We start from the raw sequence: 7,589 nt of genomic DNA, 5'->3' as shown, positions 1-7,589 counted from the left end.
AGGCAGATTTGTTGACTGATGCTTTCTTTGGCTCAATTAGCAAAACCAATGAAAAAGCATGAAGAGAAAGATCACATTTCTTTTGTATTGGACCTCAGAGTTCCAGACACATATTATTCATAATCAGTGACTCATACGCTGGCATTTATCATCATCAATCCAGAAAAGATGAGTTTCTCTTCATTCTATATGTTTCACTGAAGCATGCGCTAATTCACTAATGCCAGTTATGACCCTCTAGGGTTCGCAAAACTCAGTGAGGCCTTGATATCTCTCACTTGTCTCTATAACCATTCTCACATCATTATATCTCTCTCATATTTATTATCTGGTTTTTGCTTCACAAGAGTTCCTGTTAATCAATGGGATAAAGATGCCCTCCTTTAATTTTCTTTCATCCATTTGGTTAGCATAGTCATTACTTTTAGCAAAAGCGCCCACCCCCAGACTAGGAACTAGATGATGCTCACACAGGTCTCCTGGCTTCTACGACCATGATGCCATCCTAGGCTGGCCCTTGAGGATGAGTCCTCGTTTCTAGTCCAGTGCATCCATTCTGAGGATTATAAAGCGAAGCAGATTATAAAAATGGTGGAGACACTCTCCACTCATCCTTGCTTCCACATTCACATCGTTACTTAGGCTATCCCTAACATAGCAGGTATGTGAGACCTGTTGAAAAGGAACAACTTCAATCTTGCCTCTGCGCCAGAATATGAAGGTTGTCTACCACTTCCCCTGGTCCCCTTCTCCTTACGCTAAGTGGTAACAGTCATGTCCCATGGCTTTAAAATTGAAATCCTGGCTTTCCTTGACATATTAATGGTATATCTTGTTTCCACCCATATATCCATGAATAGAAATTGTTTTCCGTCATTTTTCTTTATTTTAATTCATATATTTATGAAGAGGGCCTCAGTTTTTCATTTGCACAAACAAAATGAAAAGGCATGAACACAAAGACTGCAAAGGAGCCCCTCATTCATTCCTGACCTCAGCCCCTAGGGTCACTTCCAATAGGACAATGGACTAGATTCCATTTGCATCGGACCTCAGAGTTCCAGACATGTATTCATCATACACGACTGGTACGCCACCAGTAATCATCATCAATCCAATAGTGTCCCTCCTTCTCTTCATTATTTCTACATTGTGTACTGATTAAGGTAATAAATCTCTCATAAATACTGAAAAGCCTATTAATCACAAAACCGAAGGGCAGTCATGATTTCCCTCCTCTCTCCATAGTTCATTCTCACAGCAGTGTGTCTCTCCTATAAATCATGATGCTGATTTTGTGTTGTTTTGTTTTGTTTTATTTTATTTTTTTAATTGGGGCAGTAATCAATTAATGTTTCATAAAATGTAACATTTATCACCGAACTGCACTGGCCTTTTGTTTTCCTATATGAATATCTCGAATAATACCTTGAATGCACACCCAGGCAGACAAAAATAAACGGAAACCATGACAAGAAATTTGCTTATTACTCACATGGGTTCCTGCAATCATAAGGTACCTCACCATGGAATACTGATAGCTTGCTCAGCTCAAATGTGTCCATTTTAATCAATAAAAGCACAGTCGATGAAACAAAAGAGAGAGTAAGGAAACTTATGAACATTGATGCTTTCTTTCCACAGTTAATGTTCTCAGTCATGAGGAACTGACCACTCTTTCATAATGAAGAGATGTTTTTTTCTACAGAAAATAATACCCTTAAACTTGAGAGTGGCCAAGAACAATAAAATTGACTCAGTTATTCACATCTACATGACTCTTGGCCAAACAGTTGACCTCCTAGGTCCAATTGTAATTAAGGGGCATAAGGGGTGGAAATTGCCCACATGTGTCCACATTTGGCAATAAATGACCATCTCTTCTTAATCTACTATTTACATATTTTGAATGGTTCTATCATTGATCGATTAAAAGTATTAAATATAAATTTAGTAAACCAAACTAAGAGCATGACTTTATATATTCTGAACATCTGTCCATAGGAAGAAATCAAAACAGAGTACGTATCGTATCCTTGGCCCTCAGGCTTCCAGATACATATGGTTCCTTGCCTATGCCTCATCCTCTACCCACCTTGTTTGTTGGTCCCCTTGGGTTCAATTTTAGTTCGTTCATTGACATATCTCTATCAATTAAATCATTATATCATTGATATTAATGAAAGAAAGACACGAATATCCAAAACCCAAGAACAAGACCTGCGAATATCCATACGTTCTCTCCAATCACTATCACCATACATGAGATCACTTTCCTTAATGAATTTCCAGGATCTAGATGATTATTTCATCAGCATAAGCTCTCATGGCTTATTTTTCAACAGGCATCATCAACCCTTTGATATATATCAATGACTTTTGAGAATGTAATGAAAACACTTAAACCAATTCCCCAAACCAAGACAGGAGCCCTGGCCATAACTCACCTGGGTCTCTGTCCCATAGCAAACTGAAAAGGAGAACCTTGATCACAATGGAGGCTGAAATCTCCTTGAGCTTCTATTCTGAAAAGTACCAAACAGAGAAGGTGATCACCGAGATTCAGACTTTCTCTCCATAGATCCGAAGATTTGTTGGCTGATGCCTTCACAGGCTCAATTAGCATAACCAAAGAAAACACATAAGAAAGACCACATTTCTTTTCTATTGGACCTCACAGTTCCAGACACGTATTATTCGTCATCGATGACTCATGCACTGGCATTTCTCATCATCGATCCAGAAAAGATGACTTTCTCTTATTCTATATGTTTCACTGACTCATGTGTGAATTCACTAAGGCCAATTTTGACACTCCAGGGTTTGCAAAACACACTGAAGCCTCGATATCACTCACCTGTCTCTAGAACCATTCTTACATCATTATATCTCTCTCATATTTACTATCTGGTTTTTGCTTCACACAGTTCCTTGTTTATCAATAGGAAAAAGAGTCCCTCCTTTTAATTTTCATTAACCCATTTTGTTAGCGTAGTCATTACTATTAGTGAAAACACCCACCCTCAGATTAGGAACCAGATGATGCCTACAATGGTCTCCTGGTTCCTATGACCAAGATGCCATCCTATGCTGGCGCTCAAAGAATAATCCTCCTGAGGTCCAGTGCATCCAGCCTGAGGAGTATAAAGCAAAGCAGAAGATAAAAACGGTGGAGACACTCTCCACCCATCACTGCTTCCAAATTCACATCGTTATTTAGGCAATACCTAATGTAGCAGATGTGTGAAATCTGTTGAATAAAAACCACTTCAATCTTGCTGCTGTGCCAGAATATGAGGGATGTCTACCGATTCTCCTGCCCCCCTTCTCCTTGCCCTAAGTGGTAACAGTCATGTGCCATGGCTTTCCAATTGAAACTCAGGCTTTCCTTGACATATTACTGGTATAGCTCATCTCCACCCATATTTCCATGATTGGAAATTGTTTTCTGTCATTCATCTTTATTTTTATTCACATATTTATGAAGAGAGACTCAGTTTTTCAGTTGTATGAACAGAATGAAAAGGCATGAACACAAAGACTACAAAGAAGCCCCTCATTCATTCCTGACCTCAGCCCCTAGGGTCACTTGCAATAGCACAGCGGACTAGATTCCATTTGCATCGGACCTCAGAGTTCCAGACACGTATTCATCATACACGACTCATACGCCACCAGTAGTCATCATCTATCCAATACTGTCCCTCCTTCTCTTTGCGTATTTCTACATTGTGTACTGATTGAGGCAATGAATCTCTCATAAATATTGAAAACCCATTAATCACACAACCTAAGGGCAGTCAGGACTTCCCTCTTCTCTCCATAGTTCATTCTCACAGTAGTATTCTCTCCTGTAAATCACGATGCTGGTTTTGGGTTGTTGTGGTTTGTTTTGTTTTGTTTTGCTTTGCTTTGTTTTTTTCATGAGGCAGTAATCAATTAATGTTGCGTAAAATGTAACATTTATCACCAAGCTGCACTGGCTTTCTGTTTTCCTATAGGGATCTTTCCAATAATACACTGAATGCAACACAGAGGGACAAAAAAATAACGGAAACCATGACATGAAATTTGATTATTACTCACATGGGTTCTGGCAATGATAAGATGCCATCACCGTGAAATACTGATAGCTTGCTCAACACAAATGTGTCCACTTTAATCAGTAGAAAGAACAGTCGATGACAGAAAAGAGAGAGAGAGAAAAGAAACTTTATGGACCTTGACGCTTTCTTTGCAGATTTAATGTTCTCAGTCATGGAGAATTGATCACTCTTTCGTAATGCAGAGATTTTTCTTTTTCTACACACCAAAATACCCTCAAACTTCACAGCGACCCAGAACAATAAAACTGACTCTTAATTATTCACATCTAAATGATGCTTGGCCAAAAAGTTGACCTCATAGGTCCATTTGTTATCAATGGGCATCAGTGGTGGTAATCTTTAGGATTACTTATTGCTGGAACACGTGTCCAATGTAGGCAATGATTGACCTTTTCTTCTTAATATACTATTTCCATATTTTGAACCATTCTATCACTGATCTATTAATAGTATGAAATCAGAATTGTGTAACCCAAACAAAGGGCATGACTTTATATATGCCAGACACCTGTCTATAAGAAGAAACCAATGGAGAAAACAGAGTATGAATCCTTCTTGGCCATCAGGCTTCCAGATACTTATGGTTCCCTACCCAGGCCTCATCCTATACCCAAATTGATCGTTGGTCCCCTTGGGTCCAATTTTATTTCATTCATTGATATATATCAATTAAATCATTACATCAGTGATACTAATGAACAAAAGACATGAATACCCAAGACCCGCGAATATCCCTAACTTCTCTCCAATCACTATCACCATACATGAGATCACTTTCCTTAATGAACTTCCAGGATCTAGATGATCACTTCTTCAGCATAAGCTCTCATGGCTTGTTTATCAACAGGCCTTCGTCAACCCTTTTATATATATTGATGACTTTTACAAATACAATAAAAACAGTTAAACCAATTCCCCAAACCAAGACAGGAAACCTGGCCATAGCTCACCTGGGTGTCTGTCCCATAGCAACCTGAAAAGGAGAACCTTGATCACAATGGAGGCTGAAATCTCCTTGAGCTTCTATTCTGAAAAGTACCAAACAGAGAAGGTGATGACGAGATGGAGACTTTCTCTCCATGGATCTGCCTATTTGTTGATTGATGCTTTCATTGGCTCAATTCACATAACCAATGAAAACCAATGAGGAGAAAGACCACATTTCTTTTGTATTGGACCTCAAAGTTCCAGTCACATATTATTCATCACCGATGACTCATGCTGGCATTTATCATCATTGATCCAGAAAAGATGACTTTCTCTTCATTCAATATGTTTCACTGATTCATGCGTTACTTCACTAATGCCAATTTTGACACTCTAGGTTTTGCAGAACCCAGCAAGGCCTCAATGTCGCTCACCTGTCTCTAGAACCATTCTCACATCATCATATCTCTCTCATATTTATTATCGGCTTTCTGCTTCACAGCAGTTCCTTGTTTATCAGTGGGATAAAGATGCCCTCCTTCGATTTTCTTTCACCCATTTTGTTAGCATAGTCATTACTTTTAGTGAAAACACCCACCCCCAGACTAGGAACTAGATGATGCTCACACGGGCTCCCATGACCAAGATGCCATTCTAGGCTGGTACTCGAGGACAAAGCCTCTTTTTTTGTCCAGTGCATCCACTCTGAGGAGTATGAAGCAAAGCAGAAGATAAAAATGGTGGAGACACTCACCACTCATCCCGGCTTCCACATTCCCATTGTTATTTAGGCAATCTCTAACACAGCGGATATGTGAAATCTGTTGAAAAGAAACCAGTTCAATCTTGCCGGTGTGTCATATTATGAAGTTTTTCTACCCATTATCCTGGCCTGCTCCTCCTTACTCTAGTGGTAACAGTCATGCGCCATGGCTTTCTAATTGAAATTCAGGCTTTCCTTAATATATTAATGGTATATCTCGCCTCCACCCATATTTCAATGATTGGTAATTGCTGCCGTTAATTTTTTTTTATTCATATATTTATGAAGACAGCCTCAGTTTTTCAATTGTTGAACAGAATGAAAAGGCATGCATACAAAGACCACCAAGAAGCCCCTCATCATTCCTGACCTCTGCCTCTAGGGTCACTTCCCATAGGACAATGGACTAGATTCCATGTGCACTGGAACTCCTAGGTCCACTTGTTATTAATGGGCATCACTGGTGGCCGTCCATAGGATTACTTCTTGCTGAAGCACATGTGTCCACAGTAGGCAATAATTGACCTTTTCTTCTTAATCTACTATTTACTTATTTTGAAGGGTTCTATCTCTGATCGATTAATAGTATGAAAACTAAATTGAGTAACCAAAATAAAAGCATGACATCATATATTCCGAACATCTGTCCATAGGAAGAAATCAATGTAGAAAATAGAGTACGTATCCTTCTTTGCCGTCCGGCCTCCAAATACTTATGGCTCCTTGCCGATGCCTCATCGTCTACCCATCTTCATCGTTGGTCCCCTTGGGTCGGATTTTACTTCATTTATTTATATATCTCTATCAATTAAATCATTACTTTAGTGATACTAATGAAAGAAAGACACAAATACCCAAAACCCAAGAACAAGACCTGCGAATATCCCTAACTTCTCTCCAGTCACTACCACCATACATGAGATCTCTTTTCTTAATGAATTTCCAGGATCTAGATGACCACTTCATCAGCATAAGCTCTCATGGCTTGTTTTACAACGGGCCATCATCAACCCTTTGAAATATGTCAATGAGTTTTGAGAATACAATGAAAGCACTTAAATCAATTCCCCAAACCAAGACAGGAACCCTGGACAAAGCTCACCTGGGTCTCTGTCCCATAGCAACCTGAAATGGAGAAACTTGATCAAAATGGAGGCTGAAATTACCTTGAGTCTCTATTCTAAAAAGTACCAAACAGAGAAGGTGATGACGAGATGGAGACTTTCTCTCCATGGATCAGCAGATTTGTTGCTTGATGCATTCATTGGCTCAGTTAGCATAACCAATGAAAATGCATGAAGAGAAAGACCACATTTCTTTTGTATTGGACCTCAGAGTTCCAGACACATATTATTCATCATCGACGACTCATACGCTGGCATTTATCAACATCGATCCAGAAAAGATGACTTTCTCTTCATTCTGTACGGTTCACTGATTCATGCATTAATTCACTAATGCGAATTTTGACACTGGGGTTCGCAAAACCCCATGTGGCCTCGCTATCGCTCACCTGTCTTGAACTATTCTCACACCATTATATCTTTCTCATATTTATTATCAGCATTTTGTTTCACAACAGTTCCTTGTTTATCAATGAGATAAAGATACCATTCTCTCATTTTCCTTCACCATTTTGTTAATATACTCATTACTTTTAGGGAAAACACCCATCCCCAGACTAGGAACTAGATGATGCTCACAAGGGTCTCCTGGCTCCTACGACCAAGATGCCATCCTAGGCTGGCACTCAAGGAAGAATCTTCATTTCTGGTCCAATGCATCCACTCTGA

General features: G+C 39.3%; 1 long non-coding RNA gene and 6 other non-coding genes across 7 annotated transcripts; all 7 read right to left on the bottom strand.

The window, feature by feature from the left end:
- Nucleotides 1-87: 87 nt before the first annotated feature.
- On the bottom strand, nt 88-162 carry LOC115867424 (small nucleolar RNA SNORD113/SNORD114 family). The gene has a single exon (XR_004045131.2). It is a non-coding gene; the product is annotated as a small nucleolar RNA SNORD113/SNORD114 family (small nucleolar RNA).
- An 883-nt stretch (nt 163-1,045) lies between these two features.
- Nucleotides 1,046-1,117, bottom strand: LOC115867433 (small nucleolar RNA SNORD113/SNORD114 family). The gene has a single exon (XR_004045137.2). It is a non-coding gene; the product is annotated as a small nucleolar RNA SNORD113/SNORD114 family (small nucleolar RNA).
- A 1,342-nt stretch (nt 1,118-2,459) lies between these two features.
- LOC132596787 (uncharacterized) lies at nt 2,460-5,135 on the bottom strand. The gene is made up of 3 exons (XR_009562790.1): nt 5,057-5,135; nt 4,087-4,156; nt 2,460-2,525 (listed from the first exon to the last, which is right to left on the bottom strand). It is a non-coding gene; the product is annotated as an uncharacterized lncRNA (long non-coding RNA).
- On the bottom strand, nt 2,668-2,742 carry LOC115867443 (small nucleolar RNA SNORD113/SNORD114 family). The gene has a single exon (XR_004045145.1). It is a non-coding gene; the product is annotated as a small nucleolar RNA SNORD113/SNORD114 family (small nucleolar RNA).
- Nucleotides 3,624-3,695, bottom strand: LOC115867418 (small nucleolar RNA SNORD113/SNORD114 family). Its single transcript, XR_004045125.1, has one exon. It is a non-coding gene; the product is annotated as a small nucleolar RNA SNORD113/SNORD114 family (small nucleolar RNA).
- Nucleotides 5,136-5,278: 143 nt separating the features above from the next.
- Nucleotides 5,279-5,351, bottom strand: LOC115867438 (small nucleolar RNA SNORD113/SNORD114 family). Its single transcript, XR_004045140.1, has one exon. It is a non-coding gene; the product is annotated as a small nucleolar RNA SNORD113/SNORD114 family (small nucleolar RNA).
- Nucleotides 5,352-7,120: 1,769 nt separating this feature from the next.
- Nucleotides 7,121-7,195, bottom strand: LOC115867425 (small nucleolar RNA SNORD113/SNORD114 family). The gene has a single exon (XR_004045132.1). It is a non-coding gene; the product is annotated as a small nucleolar RNA SNORD113/SNORD114 family (small nucleolar RNA).
- Nucleotides 7,196-7,589: the final 394 nt, after the last annotated feature.

The sequence above is a fragment of the Globicephala melas genome, chromosome 2 (genome assembly GCF_963455315.2).
Source record: "Globicephala melas chromosome 2, mGloMel1.2, whole genome shotgun sequence".
NCBI classification, from domain to species: domain Eukaryota; kingdom Metazoa; phylum Chordata; class Mammalia; order Artiodactyla; family Delphinidae; genus Globicephala; species Globicephala melas.
This window is presented reverse-complemented; position numbering and strand designations above follow the sequence as displayed.